This window comes from Nannospalax galili, unplaced genomic scaffold, assembly GCF_000622305.1.
Source record: "Nannospalax galili isolate Female #2095 unplaced genomic scaffold, S.galili_v1.0 scaffold1272, whole genome shotgun sequence".
Taxonomy (NCBI): domain Eukaryota; kingdom Metazoa; phylum Chordata; class Mammalia; order Rodentia; family Spalacidae; genus Nannospalax; species Nannospalax galili.
In genome coordinates, this window is record NW_008332402.1 from 2,084,834 (window position 1) to 2,112,154 (window position 27,321).

Genomic DNA, 27,321 nt, shown 5'->3' on the forward strand with positions numbered 1-27,321 from the left:
GGATCTGCCTTATATAATGCCAGGAAATGAACTGTGTTCTCCTAAAATTCACACACTGAAGCCCCAATCCTCAGCATGACTAACTGTATTTAGATATGGAGCCTCTAAGGAACTAGCTAGGGTTAAATTAGATGATAAGGGTTAGGCCTTAAGTCAACAGGCTCGGTGGTCTTACAAGAGGAAGAGAATCTATCCCTCATACCACCACCCATGTCCTGGACAAAGGTCATGTGAGCAGAAGGCCAGCAGAACTCTCCACTCAGACTACAGAAAGTATTAAGAAGCATCAGAGTCAAAGAGTTAATCACATGTACTTAACCAATCTCAATGCATATGCAAGTGACAAGCCTCAACAGACACCAAACAAAAACTGCAAGAATTAAAGTAATAGTCCAACTCACAGTCCTAAAGGGAAATTAGCATACTGACAAAAATATGCAGAAGCATAAACTGCAAAACCGTGATCAAAATTTGATGTACAAAACCAACACGTAAAGAAGGAGAAAAGTCATACAGACTTTAAGATCTCTGGGGCTGAGGAGACCGCTCAGTCCTAGCATTTGCCTCACAAGCAGGAGGACCTGAGTTGGATACATAAAAAGCCAGGCATGGTGGCATATTCTTATAATTCCAGCATGGAGGAGATGGTGACAGACAGACCCTTGAACTCACTGGCCATCCAGCCTAGCCAACTTGGCAAGCTCCAAGCCAGTGAGAGACCCTGTCTCAAAAGAAGACAAACCAAGGTAGACAGCTTCTAAGGGAGGATACTTGGGGCTGTCCCCTGACCTCTAACACCCCATTCCCTGCACCAAAGCACACATAGACATAATTTAAAAAATACATAAAAGATCTTTTGGTTTTATTATAACTTTGGAATCAACAATATTGTTATCAGAAATAATCACTTTTAAACCAATGAGTCAAATAAGAAACTACAGCAAAGACAAAATATTTTTAACTGAATGATTATAAAAATATATCAAAAATAGTAAGATGTGACTTAAGCCATAATTAGATGGAGATTTATAGCTAAAAAGCATATGTTGTAAAAAAAAAAAAAGCTGAAAGCGATGTTGCATGCATCCATCTGGGAAGGGAGAAGCAGAAAATTAAAGAGCGACTACAAGCTATTGAGGGCAGAAACTGTTTATCTACAGAAAACCTATAAAATCAAATACTAATAAAACTGTTACAAATGCTCAGCAAGACTGATCAGTAAAAGAGAAAACACACAAGTGAACAATAGGAATACAAAGAGGGTGGTCTTCCAGGTTCTCAAACTTAGATAATGATTAGAAAGTTGCTACAGCTACGCTGGGATAATCTACACTCCCGTCTTCCTCTCTAGAGGAAATGAAGTGGCCACTCCATCCTATTAAGCTCCTATCTTTCAAGTATAGCATGGTGCCTGGTACACAGCGGATTCTCAGTAAATGTTTGATGAATGACTTTGTTCCAGGAAGAACTTTTACTAAGATCAAAAGATTGTACATTCGCCACGTTCCTCCATGGATGAAGGCTCTGCTTTACTTAATAGAAAGCTACTTGCCTTTAGATTCTAAAGAGCTTTACCCAAATTTACAGGTTATTCTGAGTTTTCATTTAAGAAAACAAAGCTATGGCATTATCAGGAGTCACACTAGATCAGAGTGTACCTATTGATAGAGTAATTTACTCTGCAAAGGTTAATTTTTCAGAACCAGAAAGACAACTTCTGTCTAGGCCTGGAGGAACCATTTGTAGAGGCCCTGTATTCCTCCCAGTTCTTCATGACCTTTTCTTCTACCCCAAAAATAGCTTAATATTTTAACCACTGATTTTCAGTCAAAGGGATATATTTATCTCAACATCACTTGAGGGCTATTTCAAACCCTGATGGGAGCTTATTATATGAAATGAGCGAGTTTGGTGAGGAGAGATGGTTTGTCTAAGAACCACCATCTTGGATCTTTATTTCAACTATTCCACTCAACAAAGCTATACTAAGTACCTGTTATGCTAGACAGGGACACGGGGGCAAAGATGACCAACATCCTGAAGGAACCAGGTCTACACTAGCACCAGAGTACAGACAACCAGCTCCTATGGATGCAAGGCCAGCTCCAAATAATGGCGTACCAAAGAGCCTCATTCAGCCATTCCAGTCTCATCCCGAAGGAATGCTGTGAAGTACCAAGGTCCACCATGGGCAAGCATCAACAGACTCTAATGCAGGGTGATAAACATAAACAGAAGCGAGGGGTATGAGCTGAATGCTTGTGCCCCTAAGAGGCCTGTGTTGAAATCCTAACTCTTTCAATACAGCAGCAAGAGGTCATCCCTCTATCCCTTAGCATGGATTTAAAAAAAATAATAATTTATTGGAGAATTTCATACATGCATGTACAGTATTTTGATCAAATCCATGCCCACTCCCTCCCCTACAATTCCACCCATCTCTCCCCACCATTTTTTTCTGATGACTTCATGTACTCCTCCTCCTCCTCCTTCTTCTTCTTCTTTTTTTTTTTTTTTTTTTTTTTGGTCTCCCTGTAGCCCCAGCTGTCCTGGAACTCACTATGCCATCCCTATCTTCTATCTCAATAGAGACCACTTACAAGTTGCACAGTCTCCAATACAAATTCACCAAGCATCCTGGCAATCTGTTCCACACAGCCAGAGGCAAAAGCAGATCAGCCAGATGATAGGAGATGTCCGCCACAGTGCCAGAAGTTATTTTCCGCCCAGCATCTTTCTTCTATTTTTTAATGGGGCTTTTTGCTACTCTAACATTCCCCCCTTTGAAGACGTAACCCTAAAATCTTTTAAGGATTAGATAAAAGCTCCCAAATACTTTCAATATTTTTGGCCTTTGGAACAGAGTATGTATCTAAGAGGCCCAAGGACATTGTGACTTTTAGCCAAGAAACTGGCTACTTTTCTTTAGGGTCTTTTTATTCTAACTGCCTAGCATGGATTTTTAAAGCACTATTCTAAACTGTTCCTGTTAACAGACACAGGCTGGAAATTATAAGGTTCAACCTGTCTGGAGGTGATACAAGGCTGATAGGCAGCACGGGCAAGACTGTGGAGGGCAAGAACACATCTTATTCTCTGGACAGCCAGAGGTTTTAAATCAAAGCATGGATGTGGTTCATTAACACAACAAAGGTACCAGCTTCAATAAAGCAAGACCTCCTCATGCAGCATTCAAAGAGCAAAACCTCAATTTTTAAACCTATTATCTTCAAACATCACAGCAGCCATTTGGGTATTCGATGTCTTGATGACCCTCACAAAAATAAAACTGAAAAGGTCACAAGCTTTGTTGTGTAAGCATGACAGACTAGGAAATGCAGGCCAATGGCTTACCTTCTGCCTACCTGAGTTAAGCCTGAGTTAACCCACCTCACAGGAGGAATTCAAAACTGAGTTCCTGACACTAGACAACTAGGATGGGTTTTTTTCCTGCCTCTTTTGGTACTTCCTGATTTAGTTTATGTCAAAAGCTAAGTGACCTTATCAGTTTAAAGTGCAAAATAAAAACACGAGTCAGCAACCAACACAGATTTCCTTCCCTCCTGTAGAAATGCAAACATTTCACACTGACAACGAAAAAGTTTGGTGAAGAACAGCCCCATCTGTCTTGGAGATTATTGGGGGCATTGTTCCAGATGCCTCATCTTTAGAAATTTACTCACAGAGAATATTCTAAACTGGAAAGGGAAGAAGTTTTCAACAAAGATTTTCATCAGAGAATTATTCATCACAGAAAAAACAGAAGGCTCAATGGTTAGAAAATTAACTATACACATACTCATTAGTGAACTGTAATACAGCCCTTCCTTAAGCTATACTCAAAAAACCTGCTAAATATCTCAGACATAACTAAGCCAAGCTGTGCAATGGGCTAGAGATTAGTGATGTTTGGCGTGCTTCTCTAAACTTTTACGGCATTCTTTAGAGAAAAATTATTAAACAGTTTTATATTTTTTCATTATGCAAATAGTTGCTAATCACAACAACAACAACAAAAACCACACACATATTAAAAGAATCCATGAGCTCAAACGATGTGTACTGTCCACTTAGAAGTCAGTGGGGAAGGGGAGGCTGGAGAGATGGCTCAGTTAAGAGGGAACTGTTCCTGCAGAGGGCCTCTTTGGTTCCTAGCTCAACACTGTCTATAACCTCAGCTCCAGGGGCATCCAATGCATTGAGCCTCCATGGACACATGTACTCAAGTGCTCGTCCCTGCCCCACAACCCCAGATAATTAAAAATAAAGTATATCCCCAAAAGGGAAAAAGTCAAGATGGACTTGCAGTGTGCTCTGGCTCTAGAAGTCATAAAAGAATACTTCTTAAGTGGTTCTGAATGCAGTTTTTCTTTTGAAGTCTCAGCCACGGAAAGGTGTTCAGTTAGTACTACCAGAAGCCAAGATATTAGAACACTCATCTTAAGTGGCCACCTAACTTTGAACCCTACATGCTAGTCCTTATTGTTAAACGGGGGAAAGGCAAAATAAATAAATACTCTTAAGTGCTGTGCAACTTGCTATTTATTTAGAGGAAACTGAATTATCCAGTTGCACAACATCTTGGCCTCCTCTGGCAAAGAAACATGTAATTATTCAATTGTGTGGCTATCAGCAAAATACAGTCTCTGCCATTCAGTATCTTGAATTCCCAAAGTTACGCTAACCTGTATCTGAAGACACAGTTGCCCCTCCATAGCTACGAGTTCTGTAATTGTGGATTCAACCAACAGCTGATAAATATATTACATATATATATATATATACATATATATATATATATTTTTTTTTTTAAATACATCTCAGACGGGCAAGATGGCTCAGCAGACAAAGGTGCTTGCCCCTCAAGCCTGGTGGCCTGAGTTCGATCCCTGGAACCTACATAAAGGTAGAAAGAGGAAACTGACTCTATACAGTTGTCCTTTGATTCATATGTGCAGTGGCATATGTGTCCACACACGACAATAATAAATTTATTTTATTTTATTTTTATTTTATGTGTATGCATGTATTGCCTGCTTGTAGGTAAGTGTCAATGCCCGCGGAGGTCAGACGAGGCTGTCGGATCCCCTGGAACTGGAATTATGGACAGTTTTTAGCTGCCATGTGGGTGCTGGGATTCGAACCCGGGTCTTCTGCAAGAACAACCAGTGTTCTTAACTATTGAGCCATCTCTCCAGGAGATCCTGTCTCAAAAAGACCAAAAAAAAAAAAAAATTAATGCACCTGTACTGAATGAATATTTATACTCTCCCCAAGCAGCACAGCAGAACTACCTACAAAGCACTTACACTGAATCAGGTTTTGTAAGTAGTCTAGAGAGGGTGTGAAGTATACAGGAAGACACACAGATCACATGCTATTCTCTGTAAGGAACAGATCGCATGCTATTCTGTGTAAGGGACTCAAGCACCTGCAGATTTTAGTTTCCTCAGAGATACTGGAGTCAAATCCCCACAGGTACAAAGGGCCGACTGCACCTTTAATAAGATGAAGGGAGAAGATACAAATGATGATGGCCACTGTAGGTCTCAGTTTGGGCACAAAGGCTGTTTAACAATTCTTACACTGGCATAGAAGCCAGTGGACTAGACAAAATGAACGATTCCATTAAATATTGAGGGGATAATTCAATTATTCAGTAAGATAAATAAAATATGGATCTTAGAAAGTGACGGGGTTGGGGGGATCAAAGTCTCATGGTACCTTAGAAAGGGCAACTGACAGAAGGTACCTGATGAACTGTCATGAGCAGGCCACTCATTTCCACCCCTTCTTCTTATTCTTTGGTTCATTAGATCCATGAAGATCAAAGGACGGAACGGGACAAAAAGCACAGGTGTTGATTAACTTTGCTTTGAAACTGCTCGACAGCTGGTGAGTTAGTCAAGAAAAAGGATAACTGTAAAAGTTTTGTTTGATTCTTTTTTTTTAAAGAAATATTTTCAAGTGAGTCAATAAACCAATTATGGGAAATTTTCCAGGCTTAAACTGCAACTACCTTCTTAAACAGATGGGCTATTCTGTGAATATACAGTGTAAGTAAGACGGGTCCGTAGGGAGGCTTGTATGAATGTTGTAGTTCGTTATTTTTAATATATTAAAACTATTTTGCCATAGACCTTATTAGATATCATGAAACTTAAGCCGCCGGAGAGAAGTGCTGAACAAAATCAGTGGTAAGCATGAAGCAGCTCTACAAGGGTGGGGTGGCCTATCCCAGGATCAATTTTAGGGGGAAATTAAGGACTGATGGGGTTAGTTTTTGCCTTCTCTGAGATGCTTAAATTGAAACACCAAAAAGGAGCAATGAACACACCAGAGGGTCTGTAATGTAACTTTTATTACCCCAAAATGGACTTTTAAAAAATCTTTCTTGACCTGACTTAGAAACAGAAGTCATTAGAACTGTCAAAGCAGATCATGATTCTCAAGCAGATTTTCACCCAGAAACGCCCTGAAAATTCCTGACAGTAACAAAGGATGAGACACTACAGGGAAGAAAAGGTGAAGGCCGCAAGGAGACCTTCCTCAGAGGCTTACTGCCAATACATTTTATTCCGGAACATAAATGGCCTATGATTAAACTAAGAATCGCAGTGAGTTTTGCTGCCAAGAGTAAGATGGAGGATTCAAAGACGTGGGAGTAAAACCATCATTATAATCATTACGCTTACAGGAAACCAGCTACCGAATTCATCAGAACCTCAGAAGAACTGATGGCTCAAAACTTTCAGTAAAGCTGAAGTACTGTCTCTTGAAAGGTCACGGGGCTGGAGAGCTGGCTCAGTGGCTAAGAGCATGCACTGCTCTTGCAGAGGACCCATGTTTGGTTCTCCATAACTACATCCCAGTGAGAGTCTTCTGACTACCTATAACTGCAGTTCCAAGTGACAAGACACCCTCTTCTGGCCTCTTCAGGTACCTGCATGCACATGGTGCACATAAACTTACATAGGCACACACACACATATACGTAACTTTAAAAAAAAGTTAAAAGTCGACAGCAGAAACCCCCACAGAGAGGCCCAGCAGGAAGACTGGGCAGAAATGGCTACACCTCCATCTCCAGACAGTGGCAAGCTATGGTAGATAACATTGTCAAGTTGATTGGATTAAGAAGCATTTAGATTGGTTGCCTAACTGAGGGGAGGAAGACCTGCTCTGAATGTGGGCAGCCCTTACTATAGGCTGGGGCCCCAGATGGATTAACAGGGGGAAACTGAAAGTCCACTAACCTGTTCTTTCTCTCTCTCTCTCTCTCTCTCTCTCTCTCTGAAGATAATTGTTAAGTGGGAAAAGTTATTGTCTCATTAAGGAAAATGGTAAGCCTTTACTCTTAAGACAGGCAGGAAAAAAGACAAATTAAAATTCGCTATACAACTACAATGCTATTACATGGGTATAAAAACAATGGGTCTAATTATGTTAGACTCAGAAAACATCTTAAAATAGAAATTCTCTGAGTTGGTTTCAAAACTATCTTCTCAAATGAGCACCTCCCTGGCTCCCACCTCTCCACTGCCGGGATAAGAAACCCACTTGGTTTGAGGCATCTGCACTGAAGGAGGAAACAGATGAACTATCTGTTTGAACAGCAGTTTTCAACATTTCTCTATATGAACTCAGGTCAAACACAGTTAAGACTCACTGCTAACCAATATAAGAAAAAAAACTATAACAAAAAGAAAAGTGAGTCAGGGCGTGATGGCCCACACCTTTAATCTCCAGCACTCAAGAGGCAGAGGCAGGCAGATTTCTGTGAGATCAAGGTCAGTCTGGTCTCCAGTGAGTTCCAGGATAGCAGGAGCTACAGGGAGACCCTATCAAAAAAAAGAAAGGGGTGGGGGGGGACTGAAGATGAGCACACCCTCTCGTATTTCCTCTGTGGCTCTGAATGCATTCTCTATCTATTTTTGTATGTGTGCATGTGTCTGTCTGTGCATGCACATGTGGAGGGTAGAGGACAACTTGCAGGAGCCAGTACTCTCCTTCTAACATGTGGACTGCAGGGATGAACTCTGGTCATCAGGTTTGGCAGCAAGCTCCTTTACATACTGAGCCAACTTGCTGGAGTCTAATGCCTGTTTAAGAACTTATTTCACTGCTGGAAAGTTAGGCTAAAATGAACTCTTAATCAAGTACAAGGGGAAAAAAATGTATTTTCATGAGTTCCTGTAGAAGAAAATGACACAAAGATACTCTAAGACTCGGCTGGTTGGTCCCTGACACCATACCTTAACTGGGGTTGGTGGACCTTGCTTGGTTACTGCCCAATTTTCCGATTTTGTAATGTGGGATTATGGTTCAGAGTATCTTGTTTACTCTTTTTCATCTCCCCCAAACCCCCAAAAGCTTTCCACAGTTTGATTTTCCCCAACAAGAGAGGGGTGGCTGACAGTGAAAGAAGTTAAGCTCTTAAGAGCTGAGGTAGACAGAGCTCAATGCTCATACTAGTGCCTTCAAAGTCCAAGTCCTCCAGTCACAGGTGTGACTTAAGTGACAGGTTACCAAAAGCTGTTGTATGGTCTCAAGAATGTTGAGGAAGTCCAAGTGTCCGGAATCAAAAAGGAAAGACTTTGAAATCTGCACCTACTGCTCACGAATGTATTGACACTGCCAGAGACTTCAAAAGCAGCATCTTCTTGAAAAAGAAGCCAAGAATTTATGAATGTCACAATTACACGGCTTTCTCAAGATACAACTGTAGCTGATATATTTAGATGCACCAAGTCTACCCCCCCCATAAATCTTTACGGTATCAGGAAATTCATTACGCTGAGCGTACACAGATCCTTCCCCTGACAAATCCAGACACAAACACTGCACCGCCCTCATTTTCTTCAGTTCCCTGTGGAACAGCAAGTTTCAGTTCTGTTTTACCGCCTTAGATAATTATTTGATTGATTAAGGAGATGAATGTAACTGTCCCCAACTTCAACAACCAAGCTTTTTTTTTTTCTTAATAACTCCTTGAAATTTCCCCTAAAGTCCTACTGTATCCCTTAATCTTTAAATCTGCACCCACTAAATCTTTCTTGAATCAGAATGAGGGAACCTTGGGCAGAGATCTCCCCCTGAAAAAGCTCACAGGGGTGTTTGATCCTGAAATGCAGGCCAGACTGAGGACCAAACGATTCTCTCTGAACAATGGTTATCTTGAATAGCAATTTTACAGACTGCAAAGAAAGCTGTCTGGGAAATTTCTGCAAGTGGCCAGTTATATGTGATTCATCACTTGCAACACCTGAGTTTCTATCTTATGAAGATGTGACAGGACTGTTTTCCAGACATCTCATCAGCTCCTCACAGGATATATGACTGTATACATCATAAAGGATATATATGTGTGTGTATATGTGTGTGTATACATATAACTGAGACTGGAGACTCTAAGGTTAAGTAACTTTCTCCAGGCCATAGTCTAAGAATCTACATTTAAGCTAGTACTGACTGATATTAAAGTCCATTAATCAGGTCTTAAAAAACAAGCAACTCAAACAGCAAATCCACAGATGCAAGCAGAATTGACCACAGGAGGAAACTCTATCCCTTCCCCCACCAAAGCTCCTGCTATAGTTCATCTTTGGAAACACACTTTTTCTCTTTGCTGAACTTGCAGGTGCTGTTTGTAACAACAAATACCCACATCTGTAGGGCCTGCTGGCTATGCAGAGCTGGATGGCCTGAACCCTCTCCCTATATTTAGAACTTTCAGCTCATTCTTAATTGCTTAATTTAATCAGGACCCTCTAGAAGGGAAACACATCCACATTCATCACAGGCATCAAAGGAAACATCTTTACAAGTTATATCCTTTTGCAAACCAACATATGGTCTCCCGCCACCCTCCCAATTGTCGGCCTCCTCCTCTGGGAAGATCATGGAATTTTATTTCTTTTTATCACTTGAAAAAATCACTTCCCTCCTAATTCAGTAAAACTGGGTGGAGGCCACTTCCTCCACAGGTGAGAGAAATAAAACTTGTTGCTGTGTCATTGTCAGGAATTTTAACATTAACCATTTATTTTATGTTTTCAAAATGGAAACAAAAGGCAGACTAAAATCAAAATTAAAAGCCAGGGCCTGTTTTCCAGACTTTTAAAAAACTCGTAATTTTGTGTTTGTCATTTTAAGACAGTTTTATATTAGAGAACAGAGGCTTCTTTTCTGGGGGAGGGGGCTGATTGGGGCCAGGAGGGCACAGGGCCTCCCTGCAGATCCAGTTGGCCTGGGACTTGCTATACAGACCAAGCTGGCCTCGATCTTTCAGAGATCCGCCTGCCTCTGCATGGAATTAAAGGCCTGCACCACCACATCAGGGAAAACAATAGTTCTTAACAAGAAAACGCTTGAAACAGCAGCTCTGCATTCCGTGGTCGTACTTAAGAAAACAACCTCTTCTGAGCCTCATTTTGCTTTGCTACAAAATTCTGATACACCCATCTACTCACTGGGCTGTTATAAGAATTAAGTATGAATATATAATAAGATGGGTTTGGAAATGGTAACATCCCAAAGCACTTGATCATGTTAACAGAGCAGAGTGCCAAATTAAGCTCTTTTGATAAGTTCCAACTTAATTTTTTTAAGAGAAATAATGTTTTGTAAAGTAACTACTACAGTTATTTAAATCATTCAACGAACACCAATGATGTGCTAGGAACTATTTAAGTGCTGGGACAAAGCACTGAAAGAGACAAAGGCAGTATTTTGAATTTCATGGGGCCCATATTCTGGTGGCAAGGAAGCCTCACTGTATCATAGGAAAGCAAGGCGTCAGACCAGGCTGGACAGAGGGACAGGGGAAGAAAAGGACGGAGCTGAGACGGGAACAGCAGGGAGATGTGAGCAGATGAGGTTTAATGCAATTACTGCAGCCTGCTGGGCTGACACAGACTGAAAGGGCAAAGCAGGGACAGTGGGAGAGACGGAGAAAGCGGCGGCAGCCATTAAGGCACAAGACGTTCGTTTGAATCTGCACGATATATGAGAAATGGTCAGATCTGGATGTGTCCTGAGAGCAGAGGCGGGAATAAAGAGCACTGCTCATGCATAAAAAAATTAAACACGGGTAGGAGAAATCTGTTTACTTTTTCGGAAGCATGAAACCCAGTTTTGCAGGGACTATGAGATCGAATACTGGGCGGGTAGTCCAGCGTTAGGACAGGCGTGCAGAGGGAATGACTAAGAGCTAAAAATGTGTAGGAACTGGGGTGATCAGAGGTGGTGAGGCCCTTCCAAGCTGCTGTGTTCACGGAGGATGGTGGGGGAAGGGTCTAGAGGTGACAGAGATGTGAGGGTCATGAGAGGAATCGGCAGGGGGCTGAGAGCTACGAGAGAACAGTACCCTCAGATGAGCAGAGTCTAACAATTTCTGCTCAAGGATATTCCTGCTGTGACGATTACGGTGAATTATGGTACATGCGATTATGATGTAATTACTAAAAATGAAAGAGAGATACATTCATGTACCACAATGGGGGGGAGACTGGAAAAACGTAAGTAGAAACAAAAACTATCTGTGTACCTAGGTGTGCACCTGTATAAACCTAGAAGGAAAGAAAAACTGAAACCAAGGGCAGACACACCTTAGCCGTGAGCTGTGAGCCGCAGCGCAGGAGCCAACCCTTGGTAACCAGTTCTTGTTTTCAAATTTAAAAACCGCATAATAAAAGTAGTGAAAGTAAAAGATTCATTCTAAGTCCAAAAGACCCCATTATGACCAAGAGGTGCTGAGACTGATCCTTTTAATAAATGAAAAAATAACTGAAAGCTAATTACACAGAATGGGATACCACTTAACTAGGATTTTCAGAGAAACATATTCCTGTACCCATCTGGAATATGTGACCTCATTGTGGATAAACAGAATATGGACATGAATGTGTTCTCTTACTAAGCAATTCAGCTACATGATCAAAAATTCAACTTTACAAAATGGCATACTGCGACAAAAAAGGCCTATCTATGGGGATGGAGAGAGGGCTCAGCGGCTGAGAGCACTGACTGCTCTTGCAGAGGACCTGGGCTTGATTCCCAGCACCCACATGGCAGCTAACAACCTTCTGCGACTCCAGTTCCAGGGGATCCAACACCCTCTTCTGACCTCCATAAGTACTGCACAACACAGGTGCATTTACACACATGCAGGCAATACACTCATACACATAAAATTAAAATAAATCTTTAAAAGTCCATTCATTAAATCTCTTTTCCATCAACAATTCAAATATCCACCAAGATTTTCAAAGCATACAATTCTTACCAAGAAAAAAAGCACTCTATTACTCGAATATTCCAACCGTAAATTCGTCCTGTCTCTTCTAGAATAAACCCATTATTTGGAAAAATAAAATAACTTCTAAAAATGAAAGTGTGCAGACGCTAGGATCAGCCAGATTTCACTCTCCCGCGTGACAAAGACAGTCCATTTATAATCTGTCAGACTTGGAAAGGACCAACCACCAAGAGAAACTGGGTAAAAAAGTAGCATCCTTCTTCCCAGACAGTAAGAGCTCCCTCCACCTGAGAGCCGGCAGAAGCAAAGGTTTTCGCTGGTTTTATAGAAAATAAGCTTTAGATTTAAGTAAGTATCACCTCTAGTCAGCCTGTCATAAACTCAGGTTTTCTGCCTCTGAGCCTGCCCGCTCCTATCTAGTAACCTGTGAGACTTCCCATCAGAACTGGAGAACCCCACATGCTCTCAAAAGGCTTGAGGCTGTTTTCCTCCTGTACTTGTTACGAGGGGTGCCACTACCATTGCCTTGCAGAGCTTCAGTCTCTACTCATTCATTACTGAACACATTCTTTAAGTGCTTACACCAACATAAAGCACAGCAGAAAGAAAGCGAGCATGAAAAAGTTCCCACCACCATCAAGCTGCCAGGAATAAAGTATGGAGGGAAGGATGGTGAGCCATGCGGTAAAATACACAGATCAGTCAGAGGACATGGTCCACACCATTCATCTAGGACCAACATATACAAGCAAGCAAGCAGAACCGCCAACAATATGTGCTATTTTCTTTACCATGACTACATCTCCTCTCCATTGTCACTCTGTAATAGAAATCCAAGGATCACTTAACTCTCAACATTAATGGGTACGAAAGACTAAATTTATAATACTAAGCAGCCTTAATAAAAATCGAATACTGCTTTAGAATCTTATGATTTCTCAAAGAATCTATTTTTTTTTTTTAGAATGATAGTCTTATATATCCTGACACCATAGTAAGTTTTAAGAAATGCCTGGATGTTTATAAGCATATAAGCTGACTATGACAGTTTTCTTACAGTATAAAACTTACAAACACATTTGATCATCTAAATCACTCTGTCCTCTAAGAAAGCAGAGTATAGAAAAGGAAAAATCCTTTCACAGAACACACACCTGAAACAGCCTAGGTGGAAGACAAACTTTCGTATGCAAGTGGTTGTGCTTTAAAGACCACAGTTGGGTACACTCATGGTCTCCATCAATTTCCAACACAGCTGAGCATTTGGAAAGAAACCAGACTTACCCTCACACCCCCATCACCATTACAGCGAAGCACTAAGCAGTACTGTGCGTGTCACATACACGGATTCCCTTTGTCCTAACAGGAATCTTGTAAGGTCAGTACCACTCTAGAGGTGACAGAAGTTAGGAGATGAAAGGCCAGGGAACTCCTGAGGCCACTCCTCTACCCTTTGCTTCTCCTTCACATCATCTACCTCCCTTTGATGTAGAAAGCACAAGGACCAATAAGCAAGAATTTGCTTAGGATTTTATTTTCATTCCCTAACTCCTTCCCATCCTAACTTATTTCTGCTATTTTCTCTTCTTGGCATTCATTCCCCCCTTCTTAGAACACGGAGAAACCAAGAGTTTTATAGGGCAGCCATAACAACATTAAATTCATTTTAATCTACAAGAACTGTGAGTAAATTTAAGAGGTTCTAAGCTATAAAGACAGACAGGGAGACTCGCACTCTTATTTCACACCAATGACCCACACAGATGCTCAACTCTTAGAATGGTTTTCTTATGTCTGCGGAATACCAAACTCCTTTCAAGAAATTCATTTTCTGGGTTGGCACGATGGCTCGGCAGGTAAAGGAACGTGCTGCCAAGCCCGACGACCTGAGTTCGATCCCTGGGCCCCATATGGTGGAAGGAGACAACCAATTCCCACAGGTTGTCCTCGGACCTCCACACGTACACCATGGCATACATCATCTGCCACACATAGCTATAGAAATGTAATTTTAAAAATTTGTTTTCTTAGCTTTCCATTGATTACTTTCGATGTCTTTTATTAAAAACATAAAATGGTGCAAAAAATATATTACTAGGCTCATTTCCTTTTCTTGAGGTAACATTTTTCCAATCAAGCAAATGCAGAGATGGAGGAAAAATTAACCTCAGGTTCTTTCAAGCATCCTGTTTTGGTAAGAGAAAAATACTACAACAGTCATCATAATGCCTAACACCCAGCTTAAGCCCCTATGCGCTTTGCACTTGGAAGGAGTTGGGTTGGTTAGGTTGGGGTGCTGTGAAGAAGGACAGAGGGAAAAAATAAACAGGTTCTGGCATGGCAGAGACAATGCTCAGAGACACCTCTATCCTGCTGCCTCCTGGTCCCCCTTCCTACCTTTCCACACTGTTTCCAGATTTCTCCACTTTAACATCACGGCAGCTTAGCACAGCACCCCTGGCCTCTGCCTGCTCCACGCCAGCTGCAGCCCCTATGCTCCCCCCACGGTGCCAGGTGACCCACGGCTCTATTCCACCACATCTTTCTCTACTTCTCTCTTTGCAATGTAAGCACCTCGGGCCTCAGCAGCACTTCTAACTCTTCGACTTGAGGGATTTTAGTCCCTGCCAGGGAAGGGGAAGAGATGCCCAACACACATCCTCTCTCTCTTCCCTCCTCAAAGAAAAACAGAGTGCAAGCCAATCCTCACTGTCCGTCGTGCTTGAGCGCTTACAACAGGCCCCCAACTCTTCCAAGGGCCGCCAAGTACAAAGACATACATGGCTCACACCCACAAGGCACTTACAAAATCACATGTTTTCAAAAACATCAAAACGGAAAAGTGCACTCAGCACATATCTTCTATGTCAGGTCAACGGCTCCCCTGTAAGCCTGGAATAGGGACCCCTATGGACCAGCCAGGTGTCTCTGTGATGGTGTCTGTTGACAAGATTCTGATGTACAGACAAGGTGGGAACCACTGTGCTGTTAACACAGAGATCATAAAGACACCATGCATACCCTCAAGGAACTCAGACTTAACATGATAACTGAAATAAAAGGGATTACAACAGAGACCAAACCAGACAAGCAGGTTTGGGCTGTTCCTCAAAGTTACAAGCCCCTCAGTCCAGTCCTATATTTATGATCCTTTATCCCAACTTTATCAAACTGTATAAGATACACATTGAGTATAAGTATGAATCTTAGACATTTGAGAGCTTGCTAGGAGAATTAAACTGAGAGAGAAAAGTAGGCAGGAAAGAAATACTGTACAGGGTGCCAGCAAGATGGCTCAGTGGGTTAGGGTGCTCGCTTCCAAACCTCATGGCTTGAGTGCTGTCCCCAGAACCCACACAGTAGAAGCAGAAAACCAATCTTGGGACTTGTTCTTTGACAATCCACAGGTACACTGTGGCATGCATGTGCACACACATACCCCCACACACAATAAATAAGTAGATAAATAATAAATTTAATTTTTAAAAATTTCAAAAAGAAACACTCTAGGAGCTGGAGAGATGGCTCAGCAGTTAAGAGCACTGGCTGTTCTTACAGAGCACCCGAGTTTGATTCCCAGCACCCACACAGTGGCTAAGAACTGTCCATTAACTCCAGTTCCAGGGGAATACAATGCTCTCTTCTCACTTCTGTGGGCATTGCACAACACAGGTACACTTAACACACATTCAGGCAATACATTTATACACATAAAAATAAAAATAGTAAAATTATTTTTAAAAAATACTCTACAGATTGCATCAAATTTCTTTCTCAATCCCTTAACTTTGAGAGACTACCCCAAGCATATGTGAAACGCCTTTCAGCAAAGATTAAATTAGCAACAATGGCTTGTCATTTCACTTTTCACACCGTTGCACTGTCATCGCACCAGATCGCCTCTTCAAGGTAGAAACTGTACATTGTTTCCCTCCCAAACCACACAGCATTGTACAGGATACCAGAATGCACAGAATGCTGAGTTGGTTGACATCAACTTAAAAAGCAAGACCCCAACACCGATATGTGCCCTGTGAAAGGAAGGCTTTCCTTGAACACAGAACATTTCAGCCCCCACAAATTGACAGCTCTCTACTGCCTAAGCACAAATAAATGCCATCTAGTTTTTGTGCTAATCATTTAAATGATAAGTTCAGGGTTTTTTCACAGTTTACAGAAAACATTTAAAACCTATCAAACATTCCCTCAAGGCTGAACAAACTCCACAGAAGTCTTGAGCACACAAACATGAATAGAGGGAAAGTAAAGAGGTGGTTATTAGTCACACCAGACTGCAAAGCCAACAGCCAAACAGGAAGCTGTGGCAGGTGAGATGGTTATGCACCACCATCTGTCCTGAGTTCTAATAAAGAGTAATGTACAATTTCTACAGACATAGAGCATCGTTACTTCCCATCAAGAAAAGCTACGGGGCCAGGAAGATGCCCAGTGGGACAAAGTACGTGCTACATAAACTGATGACCTGAGTTTGATCTCCAGGACCCAAGTAAAAATTGGTATGTGGTGGTGTGGATTATCTGTTTAACTTTAGGTTTTATTACATAGGGGGAACTTTTCTCATTTTAAACCATTCTCTTAACAGTCAAAAACATTCCAAGACATCACTGTTTCTCATATGAATGTGAGAAGGAAGAGGGGACTATTTCAAAACCAACTAGGGAAAACTGGTCTTCAAGGCTCAGCAGTCATTCCAGCTGACTGAGCAACGGGGCATGTGACAAAGGGCCCTAACAGGGCCTAAAACATGACATTCTACTAAGGAGATTCCTGGCTCCATGTCATGTCATGGAGGGGAGCAGGCTACTATGAAGGAAATGGATGGAGGAGCCTACCTGCTAGAACTGCAGTTTACAGGTATCTTACATCTTGCAACTCCAAATTCTCTTCAGTTGCTTAGAAACGCTGGGTTCCTTTCCTTCATCGAGAAGCCCAGCGTTGCAATACCGACATTTTCTGATCCACAAAGAGAAACTTGGTACGGTCTGAGAAAAGACATAGTCCCCATTCCAGCAACAAGCTACTTAGCAGCTCCTGCTTCATCTGTTTGTGAGTTGCCTGCTCACATTCTCTCCAGGTTTTTCTATGGGGAGGCACTTCCTGATGTTCTTTAAAGGCTCTCACAGACCACAGTAACACTGCTGCAATCTGTTTTCAGGTTGCTTGTATATTCAGTGCACACCCGTTGACTTAGAATTTGTCGGTTTTGGCCCTTGGAGTCACATTTAGAAGCTGCTGCAGCTCCCTATTAATAATGTCCTCAAACTGTCATAAATCAGTCTTCTTTCCATCTGATAAGAATCCATGCCAGAATCTTTCTGCACAATGGATTGTTACAGTGAAAAACAAAATTGACACTAATGAATGTTGTAAAAAGAACAAACAAAAGCACAGATATTTAATTCTAGTTTTGTTGGGTTCTTTTTTTTTTTCGGTGGGAGGAGGAACAAAGGAAAAACCACAGATCAATTCAGCCTTGGGTAATTTAAATAACTTCTCTAAATCACTAAAGGGACCTGTTCCTTAGTTCAACGACTATACTTTTCTTAAAAACCTTTATCTGGAACTGTTGGGGAAATATTTTAGTATAAATTCCCAAATCTTCCATTTCACTATTACCAGGAGTCCACGCTGCTCCCTCTTCTAGTCTATGCAGCCCCTTTTTATCTAGACTGGATGCACACTGCCCTCATTAACATTGTAGACCATAAAAAGCACTGATTTGTAAAAACAGTTACCATGTCTAAATGCTTGTTAGATGGCTGGTCCCAAGCTGAGCCTTTCATGTTCTTTGCACTTCTGAAAGATGCAAGTCTTACATTTTAACACTATTTTAACACCGCTAAAGCCAAGGTAGCTTATGACTCACAGAATGTCACGTTTAACTCGACAGACGGCTTTTCTCAGTAGAATGTGAACTAATGTCTTACAGATAACAGTATTTAAAGTAGATGAAATACAAAAATGCAACTCATTTCATCTTCATAGCACTCCTTAGGCTGTACTAGGATCTCTATTATTTTCAAGAACCAAAAGTTAATGGTACCTTTCCAAAAGTTATAAAGTGAATGAGTGCTGGGCATGGTCTTAAACCCCAACCTGTTTCCTGCAGTCCTGGGAAGACGTGTGCTTTCTTGTCTAACCTGGTTCTTAGACAATGTGCCCTCCTTATATAACAGGTGTCAGTAGTTTGTCATCTGTACACCAGATCATAACTACATTGCTGTCTCTCAACCTTTCCCTCAACCTGCAAATATTCATATTAAAAAGAAAAAGAGGCATTTTCAGGAGCATAAGAATCTATCTCTCATTTCTTAATATACTCCTTCTAGCCACAACTACATTCACTCATTTACGACGTTTTCTCTTCTAACCTGAACCACAGGCAACCCCTCAGAGCTTATCCCTCTTCTCCACTCCTCCCATCCTACACCTTTCTTCCAGTTGCCCCTTTTGACTACTTCAAATCTGCCTTTTCTTCTACTAACTCCCAATTGTGGGCTTCAATGAAATAGCGAATACCCACCCCATGTCTCCTCTTGTGTGGTTAAGAATGCTGCAGATCGCTAAGGGCAACCCCCATACACAGCTCTGAGTTCTTCCCTGGACTTTAGTTATGCACCTCCAACTTACCTACAAAACACTTCTAACTAGACATCCCACTTAAAATCTAACACATCAGTTCTGATTTATCATTTGCAGAATTCTCACTCCTCCCTAACACACAAAGCCTTCATCAGTTTTCTAGTCACTGAGACTGGAAACTAAACTGCCATCTCTGACTCCTCTCTTGCAATTCCAGAGCCATAAAATGACCAAGTCTTAGTGGTTTTCTTTTTCCATTTTTCCTTTTATCAGGGATCTGACATCTATCCTTTACCCACTCCAATCCAAACTCTTTCAGCGACTCCCGACTCTGGCAAACTTTCACCTTGACTTAACTTTGTGCATCTCCACCCTACCATCCCTCACACTCCATTACAAAACTCACTGAGGTCAGCTGGGTCAGCCCACTAGTAGATAGGTCTACACAGCATGATAGTCACACTCTGCTAACGAAAACTCGGAAACAGAATTAAGATGAAAACATGTAGCTCCTCAGTTGCACTGGGCACATTTGATGCCAGACCTGTGGCTGTGGCTACTGCACTGGGCAGCAGAACTCCCACTGGACAGGGCTCCTGCAGGGCCACACACTCCTGCTCACCCATCGCCCTACCTGTACAAGCTGTGAGTCCTTCCATATCGCAGGAGTCCTATGAGTTGTAAGACTGAGTCCTGGATGGCCCTGTAACAATTCTTACAATGTTGTGTTTTTCATGATTATCTGTCTTCTTGATAACTACTGTACTTCTTAGAACTAAAAAACTAAAAAGTATTCATGGCTGAATGAAGCATATACTTATTATAATACTGTACCAACAATTGCCAAATAAGGGCTTATTTAATATCCCTCCATTCTAAAAAATGTTTTCATCTAAACAAATAAAAGATTTTGCATTTAGCTAAATGAATGACTTAATTTAATGCCTAATTATAGCAGTTGAAGATAATTAGCTCCTTTTTTCTCTCTCTGGTGTTTGAAATTAAAGGAAAACAGTGAGACAGGTCTGAATTACTTCCACTTTGCCTAAGCACAAAAGCAAAGAAACCAGAGAGCAGAGGAAAAGGAATGACAGTCTGTGTGCTTTCTGAGATTGTAGGGAAAATATACAGCACAGTAGCCCTAAAATTAAGAGAAACTACAAATAAAACACTAAAAAAATTACACATAAGAACGAGTTTCTGCTGGACATAGTGGTGCATGCCTTTAATCCTAGCACTCGGGAGACAAGAGGCAGGTGGATCTCTGTGAGACTAAGACTAGCCTGGTCTACATAGGAAGTTCTGGCCCAGCGGGGGCTACAGGGAGACCGTGTCTCAAAATAACAAAAAAGAAGAAAAAAGAATGAGTTTCAGAATCAACAGGCAGACCTTCTATACCTCTCCTTCCCACACATGACCACGATTATTCTTTTACAACTTGATCTCAAAAGCACGTAGATATAATAATTAATGATTACATGTGTCACGTGCTCTTTCTTCTAATTCAGGCTTGTCTTTTAAAAAACGTTAATAAACCAATCTCCTATACCACAGACCCAGGTTCCTAAAAGAGAAATATAAGGCTTTTTTCTAGGCACTCAGAACCAAGCAGAGAGGAATCTACAGGTAAGGCTTCTTCAATCCTGACAGGGTCTGATGCTTTAGTCTCAGGAGAGAATCTTCTCTAAACCTCTTGTTTTAGTGTATGATGAAAATCACAAAGATGCTGCACTGTTCAAACACTGTAGCTCCCCGTGCTTCCCACAAATGGACTTAAGACACTGAAGTGAGGAAAGCTTTTGCCTCTCTGATAGTGTCCCTTATGCAAATGAATGTTCTAGAGATCCTGCTCATTTCTGTATGTCAGCCAGCAATACCCATAATGCCATTTTGCCTACTAGCCATGCTATAACAATGGTACCATCTCAACTCACACCTAAATGAACAGTGTAGATCTCAAGTGGTTCCATTCACGCTTCTTAGCTTTATCTTTTTTCTTTTCAAAGAAAGCAGTGGCAGAGTTAAGTCCTGAAAATACTTCAGGTGTTTTTGCTACAAGTCAGATGACAGATCACCAGAGTAGACTGAATATTTGTAATACCAGATAACACGGAAAGGTACAGAAAGAATGAAGAGACTGCTGTTGGGGCCAGAGAAGAGATGTCCTTGTTTGTTTTCTTTTTTAAAGATTTATTTAGTCTTTGTATTATGTGTATGCATGCATGTATGTGGGTATGTACATGTGAGTACCAGTGCCCGTGAGCATCAATGTGGGTGCCTGGAGTCAACTCAGCTCCTCTGCAAGCGTGCTCTTACCTGCTGAGGCATGGCTCCAGCTCCCACCCTCTTTTCCTTTTCAAAGCACACCCTGAAACCTTGGAGCCAAATAGAAGAAGGCCACAAGCAGAATTACCAAAGTATTTCATCGACTTCAAAAATCATTTTATGACTTAAATTTTCTCCACCTTTTTATACTTAAATTACCCTGTCTGTTCTCCTACCTCTCCTTTCCACCCAGTTCTCTCCCTAAAGGCTCCACACCTCAGCCTTCAGTGAGGAATATGACGTTTGAGTCAAAAAAGTCATGTATTCCTTTGTATGTCATAACTGTCTGATTTAATTTGAACTTTGTACAATCTTGGTGCTCCCATTTTCTAACATGGTCCCAATGATTAAATCAGATGCAGGGTTTTTCTTTTCAATCTCTAGAATGAAAAAGAATCTATTTTAATCTGAGGAAAGCAAACATTTCTCTATGGCTGTCAGATTTGATTGCTACTTAGCTCAAACAATGCTAGGTATAAAACCTCAATACTGTGCCAAAAACTGTTCTTTCCTCCCATCCCCAAATGATACAGGATCTGCTCAGCCCAACACCTCAGCACACGTGAGCATGGCAGAAAAAAACAAATGAACCCTGAAATGCTAAGTTTCCAGGTCTGGCTTTCTGCTTCAATCAGTTCAATGGGGAAGGTTACATAAGCCAGGTGACTTCTCTGGGCCTTAGATTGTCCAACTAGATATGAAGCAACTGGATTAGATCGTCTTTAAAGCAATGCTTGACATTATTTTCTGAAGCACTTGGTGTCACAGTTCTAACAGATATACTCCACCCAGAAGAGAGCACACAGCCTTATCAGCATACACACAAATTCACCAGGGCATCGACATTTTGGGATAGGGGGATGGAAGTAAAAAAATATAGGAGCCACACTTCCAAAAGATTTTCTGGAACATTTATTTATTTATTTATTTATTATATTTTTAATTTATTTTATTTATTAATTACTTTATTAATTTATTTATTTATTTTATGTGTTTGAATGGGTTTGCCTGCTTGTATGGAAGTGCAACTGAGTTGTGTAGTGCCCACAGAGGCCAGAAAAGGGTGTTGGATTCCCTGGAACTAGAGTTACAGATGGTTGTTAGCGGCCATACAGGTGCTGGGAATGGATCCTGGGTCCTCTCCGAGAGCAGCCAGAGCTCTTAATGGCAAGTCATCTCTCCACTCCCAGTCATCAGATTCTTAAATACCTCTCACCCTCCCTCCAAAAAAGCTACGAACAAGTGACTTGTGAGCTGTTTCCCAAAAGTCAACATCCATCCTTAAAAATAAATTTTTAAAAATCTCCAAAGAATTTACAGTGAGCTATTATGTCGAGATGCAGTGCTTAACTGCTCAGGGAATTCTTGTAAGACAGATAAAATGAACTGCTGCAACTGTCCTCATCAGGTTCATCAGTCTGATTACCCAAGAAAACACAGAGGAAAGCTGCAGGAACTGTGCAGCAGAGCATAGAGAAAACTAATTGGACTTTGAAATGCATTACCTTTTTTTTTTTTTCTGGTCTTTTTGAGACAGGGTCTGTCTCCCTGTAGCCCCAGGTGGCCTGGATTCACTACAGAGACCAAACTCAGAGATCCACCTGCCTCTGCTTCCCGAGGGCACCACAACCTGCTGAAATGCATTACTTTTATGTCAGACTTATTCTTCAAACTGTGTGCTAACGAGTGTTAACCTTCTTTTCTCCCTTTTAAACAGGGGTGATTGGAGAAAGCACCAAAAAAGCAAAAAACAGGGCAAATCTGTCTACAGATCTTAAAAATAAAAGGGGAGTCACATCCGTGCTGGGAAAGTGGAGCACAACTGCCCTGTGCCTACACCCCCGCTTCCTAACCAAACACAGTCTCAAAAAACAGGTAGCATGCACCAGGCAAAAGTTAACTGAAAATCCAATGTGTGAGGAATACAAGGTGCTTCTGGCAACACTGGCCCGTGCACTGTATGACTCTACTGAAGCTTTGGTTTACTGCCCAAGCCCTCACGCCATGGATCACCAACAAACACTGAGGGAAACACTTTGGCTCAGATGTGATACAACACTATGTGATGAGATGCAGTGCTTTCCACTGTACATACAAAGTTCTCTACTCTTACACAGCTTTTAACAGCATGGGCCAGCAGGATGGCTCAGCAGGTCACAGTGTTTGCCACCAAGCCTGACAACCTTAGTTCAACCCCCAGAACCCATATGGTGGATGGAGCAAACTGGCTTGAATGAGTCGTCCTCTGACCATCACATGTGTGTGGTTATGCACACCCCTGCACATACACAAATATATGCCATAAAATTAATGGTTTTAAACATATTTTATTATTTTTATGTGTATGAGTGTATTGTCTGAATGTATGTAAGTGCACCCATGTAGTGCAATGCCTGCGGAGGTCAGAAGAGGGTGTTGGAGTCCCTGGAGCTAGAGTTATGGAACCGAACCCGGGTCCTCTGCAAGAGCAGCCAGTGATCTTAACCACTGAGCCAACTTTCCAGTCCCTAAAAGTACTGGTTTAACTATGGAAAGCAAAGAATTTTATATTTTCCTACTATTCCTCAGCATGTATCAAATTAGTGCCCCTGTAATGTACTGTTAGAACGTTTGACTTTAAAAACTGCTGTTTGAGTTGCTGAGTTGAGTGTCATAAAAAATTGTTAAACCAATTTGTCTTGGGATTAGGACAGAATTTCCAATAATTTCTGAAATGGTACTAAACATACTTCTGCCATTTTGTACTACATATTTAGGTAAACTGATTTTTATAATCATCAATACTGAGAATGTCAAAGTATTGATCACCTCTGAAAAATGTTGAAGATGCTGTGTCCTGTAGTAGCGAATATTCAGCAAGTATTTATTTTTGTGTGTGTAGAATAAGTACATCTGTCTCCTTAGCGCAGAAACTCGCTTTCATGTTTAATAAATAGTAAAATGATACATATACCAAATAATTGTTTTAAGTACATTTCTTATGTTTAACATTTTTTACTGGGGAGGAGCGGTATAAATCCTAGCGCCTTATATGGAGGTCAGAGGACAACTTGAGAGTCAGTTCTCCCCTTTTACCATGTGGAGTCCAGGGATTGAACTCAAATCATCCAGTTTGGTGGCAATCACCTTAACCCTCTGAGTCATCTTAATGGCCTTTAAAATGAATTTCTTTGGGACCTGTCAGTAAATATTTGATTTGCAGACCTATGTTATACCCAGGGTCATAAAATTTCTCAGGTAAAAAGGGGTTGCTAAACTTTTTAAGAAGCCCTGTTCTAAACAAAAACAAAACAAAACAAAACAGAGGTAAGAAAGAGGCTCATATGGAGTCAGACTGCTTGATTCCTACCCAGCTTAGACCGTAAATCACAATCACCTCGCAGCTATGGAGCCTCAAGCAGAGCACTCCTGCCTCCATTTATAAAATGTGATAACGACCTTCAGGGAAGTCGTTCAGGCTTAAATGAGATGCATGTATTACAAACAACTCCTGACCCAAAGTAAAAACGGAGGGAAAAGAAATGCTATGGTGGTAATATCTACGTTCCCAGAGCTCTAAATCAAATCAGGTCACTACTGACAAGGGAGTTGTAGGAAGTCCACAGCTTCCACTGCCACTTCCAAGCCGCCTGTTTTGAGAACAGTTAGGTGTAAAATTAACTGGTATATGCATGTCTTTTTCTCGTTAACCTTACAAGCTCATTAGTGGAGTTAACAAGTAAACAGGCCAAAGTCCTGGGTCAGATGTCTAAAACTTTCTGTAACAACTATCCCATATGCACTCCATCCAACATGGCAGCCACCAGCCACATACAGCTACTGAACACTAGAAACATGGATAGTGCAGACAAAATTATTTTTCACATTTAATTAAGTATACAGCTGAGGTTATTGCTATCTTACTAGACAGGTTGGCAAAAGATGACCCATAAGTTGAAAAAGGATTATGAAAAACTTAATCAGAAACAAATGCCATGTTTTTTCCTGAGTTGCTCACATGTTGATTTAAATACCTTTGTTTTCAGTGAAGACTTGTAACTCTGATTTCTTCAAGAAATACCAAGTCAGTTCATATATCAGTACAGTGCAAACTTGGTGCTAACAAAGTAATCAGAGATAAAAAAAATATGTGATCCTCCAATATTTTAAAAGAAGGTCCCTAAGGCCAGGTTAAATTCAAGCTCATGGAAGCATGATTCAATACATAGCTCAGAACTGCAAAGGTCCTAATCAGCACTCCAAAGCACCTGTTTGTATACCATCAAATGAAAAAGTAGGTCTGAACACCAGGCGTGGTGGTACACATCTTTAATCCCAGCACCTGGGAGGCAGAGGCAGGTGGATCTCTGTGAGTTCGAGGCCAGCCTGGTCTACATAGTGAGTTCCAGGACAGCTAGGGCCACAGGGAGACCCTGTCTCAAAAAAAACAAAACCCACCCAGGTCTTTAACGTAATGCAACATTTCTGCATTTACTCCCAGTCTCTTCTCTCCCCTGGAAAGTCACAGTTCTGAACCTCCCCCTCTTCCAGAAACACTGGTATTCGTGGCCACCTCTCTTTTCCACTATAAACAAAATCCATGTACCACCCATATCTGAAGTATAATGCCAGACTCCTGCTTAGCCTCCCCTGTAACACAGTTTAATTATGATAACTGAACTAATAGGCTGACATCATAGACTTTTACAGGCTGACCCCATGTCATCCTGATGTATCATTTTGCACCAGTTCAGTGCTGTAAATCAATTTAAGATCTCAAGCAGGTTGAAAAGGCTAGTAATGATGCTCTCTCTGCCTCTCTGGAGACTCCACATTATACACAACTTACATTATTTATAAAGCCTCAGTGATGCTTCCATTAGCTTTGTAGGACTACACAAATGAAATCTTCTATACACACACAACTTGGCCTTGATTATGTAGGTGACTGTGGCTTAAATATGCTCATCTAATTACATTCACATTTATTTTTCTTCCAATCTACCAAGTTACTGCATTTTTATCTTGAGCCTGAAACTGCAAGAAACCAAGATAGAAACCGAAATTTAAGTTTTAACTAATATATGTGGTTGGGAAAATGAGACTCACTTCCCCTTAATGCTCATATGGGCTGAGCAGAAACAGAATTTCAATTTCAAGAGGTTAGCATTTTTAATTGCTTAAAAACAAAACAAAAAACCCTACCATTCCTCCAAAATGTAAAGGTTATCAGCTCGTAAAAGCATACAAACAAAAGGATACTGCAGAAGGAAAAATGTATTTGGTTACATACCTGTGGTTGTAGGGGTCAAAACTGAATGACGGACAACTCGTACCCTCGGTGGGAAGCTGATCCTCTGGACCCTCAGCCCCCCCTCCCCCATCACCCACCTCCAGAAAACCGTCTCGCAGAATCCTGGTTTACAGTTTCATAAGAACTGCAGTATTAAACAAATGGTACACTAGCTTCACAGAAATATCAAATAACCGCAAATGAGAAAGGGGGGGGCCTTAAACCAGTCTAGTCCATCTGGGCCTGGCACCTCCATAGGAACAACGCAGGGGCAAATATTTACACCTACTGAAAATACCGGTGCACTCAACACTGCCGCTGCCTCGGTTCTTTACAAATTGTTCCAATACAGCTCGCCTGCTGCCGGTACAATTTTAAGTGGTAATTATAAGATGAAAAAATGAACCGGTTAGGCAACAGTTTTCTCACTGTGATTTCTGAGGTGTGGGCATATTCTCCACCACAGGCCATTGGAGCGAGAGATGTTGTCAAGGGCATGCTGTGATTTCGCCGCCCCGGGAGCTTCAGCAACAGGAAGACATTACCGAAACCACGCAACTCCTTTACCGCTCCATGCTTTGAAAACTTCAGACACCACGAAAAGAACCCGAGAGAGGGAAAGAAAGAGGCCGGTGCTGACAGCACTCACCAGACGATGCTTTCTCGGTGGGTTCTGGCCAGCCTGGGGTTTTGAGATGCAAAGCTCTTTGCTAGGTAGCTCTGCACCGTGCATGCAGAAAACTGCGCCTCGGAATACACAAGTCACGGCGACCGGAGCCGTGAGACCCCGGCAGGCACCGGTCCTTCCCCGGCCCCGAGGAGCCGCGGTCCCCCTCAGCCTTCGGCTGCACTCGGCCCAGCG

The 27,321-nt window shown here is 41.5% G+C and overlaps 1 protein-coding gene across 2 annotated transcripts in view; it reads right to left on the minus strand.

Annotated features, from left to right (window-relative positions):
- The window catches only part of Smad1 (SMAD family member 1), a 76,550-nt gene that overhangs the window by 48,003 nt on the left and 1,226 nt on the right, over positions 1–27,321 (minus strand). The gene's annotated exons all lie outside the window — the stretch shown is intronic.